General features: G+C 37.1%; 1 long non-coding RNA gene across 1 annotated transcript in view; it reads right to left on the bottom strand.

Annotated features, from left to right (window-relative positions):
* Positions 1 to 9,115: 9,115 nt before the first annotated feature.
* Positions 9,116 to 18,113, bottom strand: part of LOC139039907 (uncharacterized) — a 42,909-nt gene continuing 33,911 nt past the window's right edge. Inside the window, exon 2 of the long non-coding RNA XR_011493254.1 lies at positions 9,116 to 9,434. This is a non-coding gene — a long non-coding RNA (uncharacterized lncRNA). The remainder of the gene's footprint in view (positions 9,435 to 18,113) is intronic.

Raw genomic sequence — 18,113 nt, 5'->3', positions numbered from 1 at the left:
TAAGCCCTTTGTGACATTCTTTTCAAGGAATTTGCCCTCTATCACTTTGTCAATAATTTATGAAAAGACAGGTATCTGACTATTCAGTATTTAAGAGCAAATGCAGATAAGTTTTAAATTAATAGCAACTTAAACACTTTCCACTCTATTCAGCTTTCTGCAATCCAAATATGATCAAGATTTAAGATTCTGCAAAAGCCAATGTGTAAGGGCCCATCATTAGCAAGGAGATAAAGGAGAGGAAGAGAGTTCTGTTGGTGTAGTTTCCCCCTTGCCTTCTTTTATCTGAGTTGCTCTTATTGAGGCGAACAGCTTCCTAACTTCCTGAAAGATCATGAGTCAGCCATAAAAAAATGAGAATAGAGAGAATGTAAAAAAGGCCTTCATACTTTCTTTCCTTAATTTTCCTCCAAAGGACCCATTCTGAAAAAGAAAAGTGATTTATTATATTCCTTATCCCAGTTCAGTATGGTAGCCAGCAGACACAGAGGAGTGTTTATCTCCTCTCTCTTTCTCCCCCTACTAAATAATTTCTATCCAGTATTGGTTATATATATAGCGAATCCATGATATAACTAATCAACGACAGAGTGTTTGTAATCAACGTTAAAATTAAACACCCAAGTGTAACCAGTCATCCTTCTAGGCGAGTATATATCGTGGCAGCACAGAAAGTATTTAACAAATATTTATTTATGGTGCCAGGCACTCTGCTAGCATCTTGAATCAGAATGTGGCGATTGAGAAGGAATGAGCAATTTAAAACCAGGGAGGAAGCCAAATTGTAAATGGTTTTATTTTCCTCACTAATATTATAAAGAATATGTCATTTTTAGAAACCTCCCATACTATTGAGTGTGTTGATACGTGAGTGTAGATAAAATATACGAGGCTTGCACTGGGTTATATTTATATGCCTTGTTATTCCTACTTAAATATGCCCAGCCCATCTTTTACTAATTGCTATTTAAAGTAATGGTGATTAAAGTAAATACAGGAGTACAAATAGGAATGCTTTAAAATAATGGTGCAATCATTACTAATTCATTTTATATTTATTGTGGTATTAATTCTAATGAACCTTCCTGATATTAATGTGGGCGTTATAAGTACTCAGATTGAATTTTTCACTGTGAGTCAGTATTAATTAAATGAATGGTTATTATTACCTGTGTAATGGGCCTAGAAGGAGTATTATTTTAGTGTTTATAAGAATCAATAGTAATGCTTTAATAGTAAATTTTGTTTCTATTCTTTTGTGTTGATTATGGGTGCTGCCTGATTAATGCATGCTTTTTGCAAAATAATATAGTTAAGTAGATTCTGAGCTCATGACCCTAAGTTCCTGTCAGATCTCCCCTACCACCAAAGAAAGAGGAAATCCTATTAAAGTAACCCTGACCTGGAATAAACTTTTTGTTTTTCCTAACTCTTTGAAATTGATAGCCCATATATGGTTTATACAGAAAGCTCTCAATTAATCATATTGTTAGAATAATCAGTAGAATTTTCTGACAGTAAGTTAAATGAGATGATATAAAAGGGCTTGGAGACTATAAATTATTATTTTATTATACCCTACATTGGTAGAACATTTTTATTGTATTCAAAGACCTTTTACAACCATTTCCCTACTCTAATTATCATCATCAACATGGTTTTTAATAAGAAGCAATATATTTAGTTGATTGTAGTGAATGGTTCAGTTAAGAAAATAATTTAGCAGAGAAGTGAAAATCTTGCTTCTGGTATTGAATTTTCGCTCCACTGCTTACTAACCATGTGACCTTCAAAAAGTGTTATCATTTATAAAAGAGCAATAACAAATGCAGGTACCTCACAGATTTATGACACACTTCATTCAGTAATTGTCACGGCATAAGCTCCCCATTGGTTTTAACCACTACAATTGTAATAGACCATTCAGCGGGGGATAAATGAAGATGGAGCAGTCTATGGATCCATCTAAAGTTAAAGAGGCATTTAGGTAACATTTGTGTTGGTTACAAGGCAGGTACCTGATGGAAAAAATAAGGGAGGGAGCAGAGTACCAAGTACAAAAGAAGGTGGTAAAGCTGGCTGCTGAAACAGCTCACATGGGCAGTATGGCACCAGCTTCAGGAGGGTAGACCCCAACATTTTTATAGGACTTCACTTGGAATGAAAACAGCAGGAAGGAAGCGCACCATTGAAACAGTTGAAGGAGCCAGAAACAAGCCTGGAACACTAAGAAACCTGACCACGCAGTCTACACATTGTGAGGAGGAAACATCATAAATGAGCCAAACTTCCAAAGGGTATGCCACACTTGGGAATTTACTGCCAAAAGTGGGACCAACTTTTATCAAACTTTATACATCTGAATTAACTGACAATTTGATTTACTTCATGAGTTAATAAGAAATACTGGAATAAAAAGTAATAATTCTTCCAGTTGTACTTCTCAAATTGTATTTTGCATTAAATAAGATTGAGAGTTGTCAAAATGTATAAGATATAAAATTTTAATGATCTGTTGGGAATTAAAAATTATATCAATCTTACTTCCATGTAGACTATATATATATATATATATATATATATGCTAATAGAAATACTATTGTAAAATATTAGAGAGTAGTTTTTATTTAACGTGAAATGCCACATTTGTTATATAGAGGTTTTAAAGGTAGAAACTGATATATATTTCTTTTTTGCTAAAAAGCAAAACACAGATTTTGATAATTATTTAATAGCACACAAAATGAATTTAATCTCATTAGTTGTAATATAATTACTTTTGTATTAAAGCATAAATTAAAAATTTACCATATTTTTACAATATTTTGAAAAATTAACCTTAATGCATAAAGTATTGTTAAATTTCAATACATGTATTAAATAAGTACTCTGTTAATTTATGTTCCCAATAGTTTCAATATATATTGGCTTATAGTATAATCTGAATCATAGTGTAAATTGAAGTATTCTTAATATCTAAGCACAAATAATCAAAAGGAAAAGTGGAAAATTTCAAATGGAGAGAAAATTGGTGAAAATATAGATCAGGCCATCATCAGTCCCAACACAGTGCTTACACAGTGATTGGAAAACTGAATACTCCCCAAATCTGCCAAAATCTGGTATGTATTTTTAAATACTGGTAAATTCTAATCTTTCTCTCTTTCTCTTCCTCTGCTTCCCCACCTTCTTACACCCCTGTCCATGGGGAAAAATAATCCAAGAAAAAGTAGTCAGGTATTGCTTTCTTTCACATACACACACTCTAGTGTAATTGATATTGAGGGGCTTTTTTAGTAGAGAATATAAGATTTACAACTCACCTAATATTTAAAATAAAAATTAGCACCAGAATGCTTATTTCATAAATAAAGTCGCTATTTTAAACATAGATAAATTATATGTAATAGTTTGCTTAATAGAGTGGAGGACAAATGGTGTAAGAATCAAACAAAGAAGAAAGAATGCAAAAAGAAGAAGGCCAGAAATGAGAAGATCCAGTGAGAGAGAAAGTGAGTGGTGAGAGATGGTGCGTGACCGAGGGAAGGAAGGAGAGGAAATGAGATATGTCGAGGAAGAATGGTTCAGTAAGTGATATAGGGGTTACTGTGGGAGTTCACAGAGTAAGTTTCAGAAATTAAAAACCTATTTCAGAGTTTTGCCAGAAAAATCAGATGTGCAGTCTAATCTGTATAGTTTTTTCAACCATTCTTCATCATGCCCAACTGATTTGAATAGTACAAAAAGTTATTCACTAGGATTGCAGATCACAGAACACTGTTGAACTCATTTTACAGATGGAAAAAAACAGGACAGAGTGAAGTTTTCTGACAAGTACAAGTCCCCACACTGTATAAGTACATTTTAGGCATTGAAGCTATCTGCAACTTATAAAACTATTTTCCAATGGCAAAGGAGAAAAAAAAAGGGCCTCTCTTCAACGATTAAAAACAACAGTGGTGGCTTCTTTACATGTTTTCCAGGTAAGACTAGGATCCTAAAGTGATTCTGGTTTCACTTTATACCCTGGATTGTTGATATCTCTCTTACGCTATTATGAAACCAATACTACATTTTCCTTTTGATCCTACCTTCTCTCCTTTGAAGACAAACATGGCAAAGAGAGAACCTAAATGTCCATGTAATCAAAACAGCTATGGCTGTTTAAAAATAATTGCTTCCCAGGGATATCTGATTCAGTAATTATCTGCATTAAGTTTTGGATTAGATATTTGCTTCTTGGATATAGTGGATATTTGATATTTAAGAAGCATGGATGTTGCCATTGATAAACAAAATGAGGTCTGATGGATAGCATGGAGGAACAGGCTGACTCTGCAGCCTCGTACAGGAGCAGTGCTGTTCCTTCTCAGCATCAGTGACCAGGATGCCCTGTGACATTCCTTTTGTTTTACCCATCCTTCAGGGCTGAATGATGTAAAGTCAGTACCAAATATATCAGTCAATAAACTAAAAATCAGAAATACATCTGTGTATATTCTCTGGGTATATTCTCTGGTTCTGGATCACAGAATTTCTAAGTTAAATCTATCACAATAATGCTTTAAACGATGTTTGTTCTTGACTTCCTTGGTTCTGGTTTTCCTAACTCTCATGTTTCATTTTCCACTTAACTTGTCAGACGTACGATAACCTTTCCCTTCATTCTTGCTATTTACTATGTTATTTAGGGCAAATTAATGAGGTACTCAGAGCTTTTAAGTCTTTCCTTTATAAAATAGGGTTAACGATTCTGCCCTAAATTTTTTTAGTAACTGCTAAATGAGTAATTATGTATTCTTTCGGATAGTGCCTGACACATGGTGGGTGTTCGTACTCAGTAAGTGTTAATACACCACCTCCTTAGTTTGCATTACAAATGTACTTTCATAATAAGTTATAAATAAAAAAGAGACAGCAGGCTATTACTGCTTCTTCCACACTGAGAGAATGAAAAGAGCACAGATTTCTTCACTTAACCTGGTGGGACAAATATATACAATAATATTGAATTGTATGGGGAGATTTTCATTTTGCGAGGTGCTTCCGCATTGCCCCTCATGGAGATCTGACATGTGGATCCTATGTCTCCAGCCTCATTCACCATTTCTATGTACCCTGAGTCCCTCTATTGCTGTTAAATGGCAACAGTCTGTATTCCATGAAGCACGAAGATGGGGTCTTTGATGCCCTCTTTTAAGCAGGACTTGAAAGAGTCTACACCATTTACCTTTTCATGAGTTCTCTGTTTTAAATGGACCCACTTGAGTAAAATCCTTCACAAAGACTTGGTAAATGCTATGACCTGCAAAAATTTTATAGAGCCTGGTTTTTTCACATTATTTGCATGATAATTTAACTTGTAACTGTTAAAAGATAAACTAAGGTACACTGAAATTTTCAAGAGTTTATTTGAGTAAAGATGTGTTTGAATTGGGCAGCAGCAAACTGAAAGCAGTTAGGAGCACTCTGCCCACAGAAGCCAGGGAGCAGTCTTTTACAGAACAGAGGAGGCAGCAAAGCAAGGAGATCATTTGGTTGGCCATAGTTTAAGTTTCCTTATTTGGGAAAGCCTAGTTGGCCCTTTGTGATTTGTTGTTCTTAAGTTTCATGTTTTTGGATACCAGTGCATTCACAAGAATTGACTCTGGCTTGGATTGCGGTTTGCTTACATAGCCTAACAAGGCATTAGAGCCTTCTCAATCTAATGGCCTCCTTGTTTACTTACTTTAACATATCATATTATTTTGTCTTGTGAATTATCCTTTCTCTCTTCTTACTAAATAAGTGGCAAACTGGAGAAAGCATGTCATGCACAATGCAGGTCAAGCAATTTATCCACAGGCTGAATTAAATGCTCATTGTTTTACAAATTCATTCTTTTATTTTTTTAATTTTTTTTATTGAGTTAATGATAGGTTACAATCTTGTGAAATTTCAGTTGTACATTAATGTTTGTCATTTGTGTTGTAGGTGCACCACTTCACCCTTTGCGCCCACCCCCCACCCCACGTTTCCCCTGGTAGCCACTAATCTGTTCTCTTTGTCCACATTTTTAAATTCCTCATATAAGTGGAGTCATACAGAGATTATCCTTCTCTAACTGGCTTATTTCACTTAACATAATTCCCTCAAGGTCCATCCATGTTATTGCAAATGGAATGATTTTGTTCTGTTTTACGGCTGAGTAATATTCCATTGTATATATACACCACATCTTCTTTATCCCATCATCTGTTGATGGGCACTTAGGTTGCTTCCATGTCTTGGCTATTGTAAATAATGCTGCAATGAACATTACGGTGCATGGGACTTTTGGAATTGCTGACTTCAAGCTCTTTGGATAGATACCCAGTAGTGGGATAGCTGGGTCGTATGGTAGTTCTATTTTTAATTTTTTGAGGAATCTCCATACTGTTTTCCATAGTGGCTGCACCAGTTTGCATTCTCACCAGCAGTGTATGAGGGTTCCTTTTTCTCCACAACCTCTCCAACATTTGTTATTATTAGTTTTAGATATTTTTGTCATTCTAATGGGTATAAGGTGATATCTTAGTGTAGTTTTGATTTGCATTTCCCTGATGATCAGCGATGATGAGCATCTTTTCATATGCCTATTGGCCATTTATATATCTTCTTTGGAGAAATGTCTGTTCATGTCTCCAGTCCACTTTTTGGTCAGGTCGTTTGATTTTTCGTTGTTGAGTTGTGTGAGTTCTTTGTATATTATGGATATTAAGCCTTTGTCAGATATATGACTTGCAAATATTTTTTCCCAGTTAGTGGGTTGTTTTTTCGTTTCAATCCTGTTTTCATTTGCCTTGAACAAGCTCTTTAGCCTGATTAAGTCCCATTTGTTTATTCTTTCTATTGTTTGCCTTCTCTGAGAAGACATGGTGTCTGAAAAGATCCTTTTAATACTGATGTCAAAGAGTATACTGCCTACGTTTTCTTCTAGAAGCCTTGTGGTTTCAGGTCTCACCTTTAGGTCTTTCATACATTTTGAGTTTATTTTGGTGAATGGTGAAAAAGAATGGTCAATTTTCATTCTTTTACATATGGCTGTCCAGTTTTCCCAGCACCATTTGTTGAAAAGACTTTCTTTTCCCCATTGTATGCCCTCAGACCCTTTGTCGAAGATAAGCTGTCCATAGATGTGTACAAATTCATTCTTTTAAATATAGAATAATGGAGATATAAAATTTTACAGTGAAAGGGCCATTGAAAGTGTAAATCTGCCCTAACTGTTGACTCCATGATGAACTCTCCCTCTACTAACCCATACCAAGTAGTAGTGCTATCCAGAAGCAAACATCTCTCCAACAGTCCCTCCATCCAATTGGTCACCAAGAGTTGACTGATTCTCTAATGCGTCTTGTGCAATTATCAGGGATATAATAGTATCAGGCTATTTAATCCAGTTCCTGAAAAATAAAAGCCTCCCATAGCTCTCAATTTAAAAATTCATGATGGCACATAAAAGATGAAACATCATAACTCTAGAAACTGAAGTCAGCAATTTATTAGAGTCTGAAATTTTCTCTAGTTGCAGAATTATTAGTTCCTCTTTCACTTTTCTTAAACTGATTTGAGCTCATTTGCTGAACATAATCAGTGTCCCATAGACACTTTATTCTCTGAAATAAAACATGTAGCTAGACAGGTATCATGAAAGGAAAGGCTTCTCCTTACTGTTTGACCTTGTCTTGGAGACACAGGGGCCACACAAATTACAAACATTATACTTGCTCAGGGGTATTCAGACATGGCCAGATTTGGAACTTCTTTTTCTACAACCATTCAAAGACCCCAGCCCTCAATAGACAGTACACTGAAGGTACTGAAGGCAGACAGACACACAAAGAGTCAGGAGGAAAATGGAGACTGGACACTGTTCTTTGCTGGGCTGTAAGTGCTCTTCCCTCTGCACAAAGTGTTCTTCACAACATATGACCTTAATCATTTGTATTACAGCTATTGTTTTTCCTTGCCCAGAATCCATTTCTTTCTTCAGTAATAGCTTCCCCACTTTCGGAGAGCCCTCTCTCCCTCTCAGTCACTCTTTGCTCCAGGTAAGGGAACAGAACCCAGACCTTGTCACTCGGGACATTCCATTCCTCTGGTCTCAGCAATTCTCCTGGAAGAGGGCATTTGACCCACCTAGGCAAACAGGACTTATTTCTGAGACTTATGTTGGAATCACTGGGAATGAGAAGCCTTCTTCTTGTTAGGGTAGCAGACATGGTAGGAAGTGAGTATGGACCCACTTTTGGTCTGTCTGAGAATTCTGGAGTCTTTTGGAGAACTAAGCCAACACAGAGGGTAGCAGAGTCAGATGATGGAGAGACAGATTACCTGGACACAGGCATGCCTAAAGCCTGACCTGGCCTGGCCTTCTCAATTCCTTGAATCAGTCAGTGCCTTTTATTTAATTCTGTTTGCTAGAAACCTGCTGACAAATACTCGTGGCTGATCTGTCTCAGCTCAGCTCAAGTGTTGCTTTCTTAGGCGAGCCTTCTGTGACACAGTCACAGGCGTAACCACCTCTTTCCTCTGCCTTCCTCTTGGCTGCATCAGGTTCCTTTGTTCTGTACTCTCATGAGATGGTATTCATTTCCTTTTATCTCAGTGTGGGATTTTACATTTATGTATGTGATTTTTGGATTAGCATGAATCTTTCCTGTAATAATAATGATGATGATGATGATGGTTATATTGTATATATTGAGACCTTACCATGTGTCAGGCATTGCTGGAATCATCTGTACTGAAGATAGATTCTTCTCACACTTGAAAACTGAGGAACAGAGGTGTAGATGTTCCTATCTCAGATCAACAGAATGAATGGATAGTGGAAATTGGATTGGGGGTGGGGAAGTCAATCATCAATTCATTAATTCATCCACAACATGAAATATGAAAATGGGACTAATAATCTATAAGCGTTGAAGTGGACATTAAAAGCAGAGGAAGGTAAACAAGGAATACATGTAGATTCATCCTAAACCAAAAAAGAATTTTCAAAAATACAAATCAATAACATGGAGACTTTGGGGTAAAAGTACTTGGCATAAGAAAAGTAGAGTATTATATGAAAGACTCAGAGGAAATTACATCGCTATAAATTGTTTATTATGGGAAGCTTAAAAATATAGACTTCTTGGGCCAGTCTGTTGGCACAGCGGTTAAGTTCATACGTTCCGCTTCAGTGGCCCAGGGTTTGCTTGTTCTGATCCCGGGTGCGGACACGGCACTTGTCAAGCCATGCTGTGGCAGGTATCCCACATATAAAGGAGAGGAAGATGGTCACAGACTTTAGTTCGGGGCCAGTCTTCCTCAGCAAAAAGAGGAGGATTGGTGACAGATGTTAGCTCAGGGCTAATCTTCCTCAAAAAAAAAAAAGACTTCTTCAACAAGACAGGCAAAATGATGATCTGTATAGAAAAATAATAACAAAAAAGGAAATCATAAAGAGATCAGAATAAGCTCATAAAAGTTAGGCTGACATGCAGAATGAAATAAAAAAGCAGATGCTTGAAATAACAAAATAAAATATAATAATAAAATAAAAATTAAAAATCATGGAAACCAAAAAGAAAAATCAGTTAAAATCTGCATTGGGAATACAAAATAATATTGGTTTTAGAAAACTACCTCAGTTACATAAAGGACCAACTCGAAAACCTCTCCCAGGGTGAAGAGGGAGAGCATGAAGACACTGCAGCAGCCATTCCTGCTGGCTGAGCAGCTCCATCCGCAGCCTCCTTTCCCAGCCTCTTACCAGCCAAGGGTGATATGTGACCAATTCTGGCCAACACGGCTCAGAGATAGTCCTCGCCTATATCCATTCCAAATAAAAAGCTAAACATTGCTGGAAGAAAGCCTACTTTGCCTTTTTGCTGTCCGCACTCTGTTCCCTCTTTATAGTTACGATGCCTGTAGTTGCAACAACCATTTTAAAACTAAGAGGCAACAAACCCACACATTAAGGCTGGAAGAACAAAGAAAGAGAATGAGCCTAATGCATTAATATTATTTAATAACTATTGCACGAGCCATGTCCTGCCTATCTCTCTCTGGCCTTCTTGTTGCATGAAACAAGCAACTCTGCTTGTTTAATCCACAATGTGGTACCAATTCTGTTATTTATATCTGAACACATTTCTGATTGATAGAGACTAAAAAATGACAAGATGGAAGGGTGGATATGGAAAACAAAAAGAGGGTCAACTTAAGAATACTGGAAGTTTTCCAATTAAAAAGCAGAGAAAATGAAATAAAAGTAACAAGCATTTTAATAGAAGAACTTTGCCTGACAAAAGAAATCTGAGCCAGCTGATCGAACTGTGTCATCATGTATCAGGCCAAATCAATAAACATTGACCCACTGCAAGACATAGATGGGAAATATTTTCTGAATTAAAAGGATAAAAGAGAAAAAAAAAAAGTTCTACGTGAATCAAGTTAGAAAAGCAGATTGCCTAAGAAATAGTATACATTAGGAACAGTCTCCAGCCTTCCTTCTCTCCTGAAGCAAATTCCACAAAAAGAAATGCAGCCATATTAGCAGTTCTGATTCAAATTCAAACCCAGGCAAAATTTTGTGTATGAAGACAACAGAAAAATATTCTGGTATGTAAGGGCTTAGAAAAAAAAGCCACCCTTGTATCTTTACCAAAGGAAAAAAATTATCACAAGACATATATTAGACACTCGATGAAGAGAATTAAAATGAAAAGTAAAAAACTGGGAAGCTAGGATGATAAATAACTTTAAATAAACTAAATATGTAAAGGCTGGAAAGCCGTGAAGTATGCATCCGATTTTAAATAAACAACCTCAATAATTTTGGAAATTACAGTTCCAAACCCAATGTGTCCAGCAGGGTCCCAACATCTATTGACAGTGGTTGGCCATGTATCTGCCACTCTGCTTGTTTTTCCTCCATCTGGGGAGAGTGACTTGAGAGCAGAGGATAAAGGTTTGCGCCCCTGGTGCGGCTGTAGTTCTTTCTGGCTGACACCAGTTCACCATCATGCCTTCCCATGCACTGGGCAGACATCACAATGCCAGGTTTTCTTGGAGCTCAGATATGCGTTCTCTGGGAGGTGCCTACAGTGTATTTCCCATATCTTTTATTTTCTGTATCCTGAGGCTTTGGCATCTGGGGCTTTGCTGACCCTGGAGGGACTGCCCCTCCCGGGATCAGCCAATTCCTTGAGATAGTAAAGAACTTGTCCAGAAGCACTCTTTTCAAATACAAACTAACAATCCAGAGCCCATACCCTCACCACCTCTTTATCAAAATGTCGCGCTCCAGGCCACTACCCACCTGCCCTAATCTCTCCAGGGCCAACTACCAGACAACTAGGGACAGCAATTATGCCTCAGAGCCTGCTGAAATTGGTCAAACTAGTCTATCCTAAGCCTTTTTACCCTGCTTCACCTGTTACTTTCCAGGGAAACCAGAATAAAGGCTCTTGCTCACATTTTCACCACTCCCTCTGCCTCCTGAGAGAGGTCATTCACTCTGGTACTTCTCTATGTGGCCTCTTTGTGTGGCATGCTTCCTGTTTCTAGGGATCTGTGAGTATAATAAACTTCTTTACTCATAACAGTCATTACCATGCATGTGTGTCTTCCCATACCTGGTTAAAACAAATCCTGGATACCCTTAAAACACACAGGGACCTCCTCATATAATTCCCTGATATGGGTGATGCACACTCTGGCTGACCTTTAAAACCCCCCACTTCTCAACCTTTTATTGCTGGTATCTGCTAAGCTCTACTGGCCTCCCTTTGAGGCAGGGTCCAATCACAAGGGCTTGAACCAATGTAACAGATACAGTCCACTGAGCCAACTGGCACAAGTGCAGGATTCTCCCTCTTGCACCCTTGCTTTCATGCATAGCTTCAGCCAATCTGAGGCTTCGTGAACTCACCAAGTGGAACACAAGCACCAGTCTCTGTATGCCAGGGACACATATCTCTCACAATGCTTATTTCCAGGCTCATGGCAGCAACTACATGGCCCATCCAAGCATGAGGTTTCCATTTTCCCTTATTCAGACCCTTCTAAGGCAGCTTTCTTAACCTTTTCTCATTTGGCTACAATAAAGGGGAAAACACCACAGCTGTTAGGTCCATAATGTTCAAAGTTAGTGACTCTTTTCATTCCCCTTTTAAATGGAGGTGGCTGACGGGAGTGGTGGGCACTGCTTATTTAATATGAATTCTGATGAGTTTTTAGTAAATCTAACATGGGGCTGCCTACCATTTCTATTTAGAATGTGGAAGTACTTTTGCTTAATTTCCTCAGCTTTGGGGGCCTAAGCTACAATTCCAACACATCATGAAAAATCTCACTGTGTATCCTGCATTCCAGCACTATAAGAAGAATCTCCATTGTGGGGAAGCTTAATATAGTGAAGCTTTGAGCTACTGGAATCATAAGCAAGTAGTTTCTGCCTTTATCAGTTCCCTAGTACGAGTGAAATTTTAAGGGAATTTTCATTTTAAAGGTCCCAGGGCATTTTATTCTAAAGTGGGAGAATATAGCAATTCCTAATAATTTACTTCTCTGTGGTCACATTAAAATGCACAGCACAATTCTTTAATTACCAGCTCAATCTAATTCTCTAAGAAGTTTGCCCTAACTGCATTGTTGATATGCATGAATGCAAATAAGATGTTGGTTGTTTCCCTTGTAGCCAATGACTGTTTCTAATATGTACCGATCTATTCCCCTTTTAGAAAAGGTGGTGTGGTTCCACTGAACCCCCGGAAGTTGTCTCCCTCTCACAAATGATAATAGCTAAACCCAGAAACCAAAGAACATATTGCTCCCCATCAAGCACCCACCCTACACACACCCATACACAGCAAAGGAATGTTCACAAATAAGGCAACGAATAGCAGAGAATTCCCTGTAGACTGGCAGGAGGGAAGTGAGAATTGGACATTTGTGGAGCCACACTTGCCAGAAGGTATGTGAAACAAACACCCCCCAGCTGCTATGCATTGTTTTTGTAAAAAATCTTAAGGTTGTTTCACAAACACAGGTGTGAGAAGGAAGAAAGAGAAAGAGGAGGAGATATGGATTATCTATGGAAAACTGGCAACCACAAACAGTGTCGCTACTCTTTTAAGGAAGGAAAATAGATGCCTTGATATGATGTGGGGCATCTGCCTCAGTCCCCTTAGCTCTTCCCATTGATTCCTAAGAGGTACACTGCAGCCGGAACATGTGTAGATAGATGTTGGGGGAAGGTCCAGGGTTAGCTCGAGGGAGGGGTCTGAAGCCTGATTAAAATGCTTTTTTTATTTTGAATAAGCTAAATGGAACATTTATAATTTGTAAAATTACCTCTTCTTAAAATCACATTTATATTCCTATAAGAAATAAGTAAGAATAAATATTTCTCTATATGAAATTTTGGATATGCACACATATGGGCACATTTTTATTTATCCTTCCATTTATTCCACTTGGCATATTTTATCCCTCTGCAAAACGCCTTTGTTGTGGAACACTTTATGCAAGTGTGTTATAGTTGCAAAACTTGTAGAGCTCTATTTTTCCAATCGTGATGTGGACCTGGAATTTAATTTTGTAGACTGCATTATGTAAATAGCCTAACTGAAATTTTATATTTTCTGAATGAGGGATCAGATCTGGATTCAGGACATCATAATGACCAAATTCTCCCCTAACTTCTGCCTGAGGGAGCTTACTTACACTTACCTGTGATTCTTTGTACTTTAGTCAATTCTTTGTTGAGTTAAATGGGCATTTTTGGAATTGATACATTTCTTTTCACCAAAACCTCCCGGAACATTCAGATTTAGGGAAACAAAGTCCTTTATTACAACATTCAGGGAGAAAGAAAGTGACTTTGTAGGTGAACGAATCACTGTGACAAATTTTGGAATAATTCATGCTCTCTCCAAATGCTTTAAATATTTGGATTACATATTTGGCATACAGTTAGCATGACATTTGTTTATCCCTTGACTATACTGAACTTCAATATGTCCGACGGTAGGAATTTCAGAAGGACAAAGAGATATACCGGCTGTTTTTTTAGCCTACTCTTCGAAGATCTTTGCATTTTTGCCCACTGAGCACCTTTTCCCCCTTCTGTTAGAGGATCCCAATTCTCCTTTATAGAAGCATCCTCTTTAGTATTGCAAGATAAAATACAGGGCTCCCAGTTAAATATGGATTTCAGAGGAACAACAAATTACACGTTGATGTAAACGTGTCCCAAATATTGCATAGGACACACTTATACTAACACAACATTCATTGTTTATCTGAAATTCAAATTTAACTGGGCATCTTGTATTTTCATTTGCTAAGTCTGGCAACTCTAACGCTTTCCACTCTCTGTGCATTTGGTTCTTGTGCAGTTGACACCAGCACTCAGCTTCAGGGTCAGGCATGTGACCCAGACTTGCCAATCAGAGCATGGCCGTAGTGATTCATTCAGAGACTAGCCTATGACCATCCCAGGACAATAAGGACATTTTTTGGACCTTTTACTGGAACTATTGGGAGTAAGAAGCCTTCTTTCTATTGGGATTATTCAGGAAGCAAACCTAGAACTTCTGGAAGACAATATGCACAAAGAACCTGCCTAAGAATGGAATTAACAGAGAGGAAAGCACAGTCAGTGACACAGAAAGAGACTGAATCTTAACATCACTTGAGCTTTTTAATCTGGCTGTGCCTGAAGCTCAAAACTTTACTTGAACTAATAATTTCTTTGTGTTTCTTTGTTTAAGCCCTTTTGAATTTAGTAGGCTTTTTGACATCTTCATTCTTAGTCCTTGTCTTTCCTTTGTTTGTACTTCTACCCCAGCAGATCTGTAAAAGAGATGAACTAAGACAATTTTGGTGCAGTTAATGACACATTTCTTTATTTGTAAAATTACATTGGTTTTGGATCTAGACCTCTACTCTCAAATTGTTGGGAAATATTACACCTTTGGGATTTTTCTTATCCTTGCCTAGACAATAAAAGAACTAGAGTGGGTTAGGAATAATATCCCATTATATGCATATATCACATTTTATTTATCTGTTTATCAGGTGATGGACATTTGGGTTGTTTCTACTTAGCTATCATGAATAGTGCTTTTATAAAGATTCATGTTCAAATTTTGCATGGACATAGGTTTTCATTTATCTGCCATTGCTTCTTGCTATCACTTGGTGCCACCATTGGGCATGGCCTTCCCCTAGGCCTGGGGTTCTAGTACATAACAAGCAAAGTCTTTCTTGCTCAATTTTTTTTTTCTAATTTCTTCCATCACAACTCTATCCATCACTTTCAGGAAGACCTCTGCTATAATTTTTGCATGTCAATCAATGTTTCAAAACTTCTCATAGTCTGCCACTGTTCTCAAAATGAAACCCCAAACTCCTCAGTTTAACCTTTAAGATTTTTCTTAATATGGTCTTTCAATTCCAAATCATATTTTTCGCTTTCCCTGGACATGACAAAATCTCTGCTCCACAAGATCCTCCCTAGTCTAGCAGCCATCCATGTTCATTCCTCTCATTGGCCTAGCTTTATATTTACTCTCATCTAGCCCTCTCCACTCAGATGGCCTCCTTCCATCTTGTGCTCTTTTCTAAATCCTACATATCCTCCCCGCTATATAAATCTATTGCAGAATCCTTTACCTTTCCTTGATTTCCAAAGCACTTAATGTCTATATCATCCATATTTGCATTTAATCACTAATTGTCTTATAGTGCTCTGAAACTCCTCAATGGGCATGCACCATATCTCCCTAGCCATATGAAAGGTCCAGAATGGCAGGCATTGTGTCTAAAAGGAGGCAGATGTGAGAAGATAAAAAGTCCAAGGATGGCTGACTTCTGATTCCAGTAATGGAGGGCTGGGAAATTCAGCGCAACCTTTCCAATAAGGATTACTTGAAAAGCTGGGCAAAATACATTTAAAATCTGGTTTAATTACTAGCCTAATGTTTAAGTAAAGATAGAATATTTAAAATTCAGACAGAAGGTAAAGGAAAATCTTGAGACTTGGTCACTATGATAAAAGAATATAAAAGTTTTTAAAAAGAACCAAAGAAGAGAGGCCAGCCCCGTGGCCAAGTGAATAAGTTCTTGTGCTCTTCTTTGGAGGCCCAGGGTTTCGCCAGTTTGGATCCTGGGCACGGACATGGCACCGCTCATCAGGCCATGTTGAGGTGACGTCCCACATAGCACAACCAGAGGCACTCACACCTCTGATATACAACTATGCACTGGGGGCCTTTGGGGAGAAGAAGAAGGAGGAGAAAAAAGAAGGTTGGCCACAAATGTTAGCTCAGGTGCCAATCTTTAAAAAAAAAAAGAACCAAAGAAGAATATTAGAACTGAAATTAAAAATTACCTATATTGGGATGGATTTAACAACATATTTGATGCCACAGAAGCAAGGACTAGTGAACTGCCAGATAGAAGAAAATATCCAAAACGAAGCATGAAGTAACAAAAAGGTGGGAAACAGAGAAGAGAGGTTATGAGACATGGCAGATAAAAGTATATAATATAATATAAGTAACCAGAGTCCAAGGAGAAAAGGAAAGAGAAAATGGAGCAGATACAATATTTGAAAGGATAATGACTGAAACATTTTCAAAACTAATGAGAGATATCAAGCCTGATTTTAAAAAGTTAAAATCTTTGTTATTCACAGATCACATAATTGTGTCCATGGAAACACAAACAAGAAAAACAGATTAAATATTAGAATTAGTGAGTTTAGGAAGGTTGCTGGGTATATAGTCAACATACAAAAGTCAATTATACTTCTACATACCAGCAGCAGATATTTGGAAAAATAAAATCTTAAATTCTTAATTTTTTGACACTCTACAATAGCATCAAGTTATCAAATTCCTAGTGCAAAAAAAAAAAAGCAAGAAAAGAAACCTTTAAAATGTGTAAGACCTAGATATAGAAAACTATTAAACATTCTCAAGCAAAATACAAGAAGATCTAAATAAATGGAAGGAAATACTAATTCCTGGATTAGAAGACTCAATACTATCTGGATGTCAATTCTTCTCAAATGATCTATAGATTCAATGTAATCCCAAACAAAATCTCATTAAGTTTCTCTGTGTATGTAGTCTGTGAAAATTAAGGAACTCCTCAATTTGCATATGGGTATGCTAAGCGCCAAGAATATGCAAAACACTGTTGAAGACGAATAGTTAGAAGATCTACACAATCAAATATCAAGACCAGTTATAAAGCCACAATAATTAAAACAGTGAAATATTGGTGCAAGAAGATATAAACAAACCACTGGATCATAATAGAGAGTCTAGAAACATACCCACATCTGTGCAGACACTTGAGTTTTTGTAAAAGATAGCGCTTAAGAGTCTTTTAAATACATCCTGAGACAACCGGATATCTATTGGAAACCATACCTCACATGGTAGACAACAAAATAAAGATTCTAGATGGATTTTAGATTTAAATGTGAAAGACTAAGTAATGAAACTTCTAGTTTAATAATAATAATAATAATCATCATCATTAGAAAATAACTTAATAGTCTCATGCTAAAGAACACCTAGCATAACGAAAAAGATTAATGAAACTAAGAATTTCTGTTTATCACCATTAGGAGAGTAAAAAGAGGATGACAGTCTAGGATAAGATGTTTCTCACACACAACCAAAAAGAGCTGGTAACCAGAATAGTTTTTTAAAACTCCTATAAATCAATAAGAAAAAGACAAATAGAAAAATGGGCAAGCAGCTGGAAGAGGCACTTCACTAAAGAGGATACATAAATGGTTTTATATTTTCTACTTAAGTTCAAGATGTGCACACTTGATGACCCAGTGTTCCACTTCTAGGCATATACTCAATAGAAATGTGTGCACAAGTGCACCATGAGACACATAGAGTTATGTTCACAGCAGCATTATTGGAAATAGCTGTAAACTGGAAACAATTCAAATATCCATCAATAATGGAATGGATATATAAATTGTGGTACATTCATATACTACACATACCATCAATAGTAGACAGCAAGGAAAATCTAGAAAGTTCAGCTATACCTAAACGTGATAA

The sequence above is a fragment of the Equus asinus genome, chromosome 12 (genome assembly GCF_041296235.1).
Source record: "Equus asinus isolate D_3611 breed Donkey chromosome 12, EquAss-T2T_v2, whole genome shotgun sequence".
Lineage (NCBI taxonomy): Eukaryota > Metazoa > Chordata > Mammalia > Perissodactyla > Equidae > Equus > Equus asinus.
Note: the sequence above shows the minus strand (reverse complement) of the source record. Positions and strands in the feature narration are given on the sequence as shown.